The sequence below is a fragment of the Pteropus alecto genome, unplaced genomic scaffold (assembly GCF_000325575.1).
Source record: "Pteropus alecto unplaced genomic scaffold, ASM32557v1 scaffold11, whole genome shotgun sequence".
NCBI lineage: Eukaryota > Metazoa > Chordata > Mammalia > Chiroptera > Pteropodidae > Pteropus > Pteropus alecto.
The window spans coordinates 1,669,262-1,670,394 of NW_006431956.1; positions in this window are offsets into that span (position 1 = coordinate 1,669,262).

Below are 1,133 nucleotides of genomic sequence, written 5' to 3' on the forward strand. Positions count from 1 at the left end.
CACCGCCAAATAGAAACATGGAGATCTCTGAGTCCAATGCACTTCTTTCAGAGATAAGGAGGCTGAGGCTCAAAAACTGACACTATTGGTCCGATGTCACACAGCTAGACCGAATCAGCTCTGAAACCGGAAGCCAGGCCTCCTGATTCAACTTCTCTCTCCCTCCATCCGGAATCTTCCTTACAACACAGATCCTGCATGACGACCACGCTGAACGCCCGCGTTGACTTTCTGGTTTGCCGTGGCAAGTAAAATTTCCCTAATTTTTTTGTTTTCTTATTTGTAGAATAAGTTGCTATCAGGGCGATGTAGATGTAAGAACAGTTAGAAAAAAAAATAGAAAGTGTGCCTTGAATTACGGACCGTCATTTCCTTTTGATAAAAGAATTCCAAACAGCGAAATACTAAAAGAGAAACGTTGTCCAAACCTAGGATGCTAGAACTGGAGGTGATTCAAACCCCACAATGGACCATTTTTGTTCAAATTATTTTCAAAAGAACTCTTTGACTTTGTTATCCTGACAAAAACTTGCAGGCGTAAGTGTACAGGCTCTGCAGCGTCGGCATTTTCGTTGTCCTGGCTTCTTAAAAATCCCAAAAGCACTGTGATCGACTAAATGGAAACCGCCCCTTTTCTGCTCAGAGAAATGGCCTCATCCCGCGAAACTTCTTCTCAAATTGGGCAAGTCCTTTGGGGGCAGTCGCAGGTAGAGAAAAGTGCAGAATGCCACCCCCACTAGAGTGAGCGGAAGTATGATCCACATTCCCAGGAGAGCAAAGGAATGTCTCTTGGTAAGAGAGCAGACAGGAGAATCCCCAAGGCTCTTTTTTTTTTTTAAGAGTCATGAAGCTATGAAGCTAGCTTTCGATACAGCTATGATCAGTCCATCGTTTCTGCAAAAACGGGAAAACTCTCTCATAAATGACTCCCATCGTTACTGACATTTATGTCCCAGCCGGATGGCCTGTTTGAGGTTCAAGGTGCCAGGATCCTAATGGGAGATGGGAAATAGTTTCTTCTCACTCCAGCGGGTGTCAGCTGGCACTTCTAAAACAACACAAAGCAGGGTGGCTGATGGCGCTCTCCTCTAGGCCCGGGGCTGCTGAATCGCCCGCCACTGGGCAGTGTGATC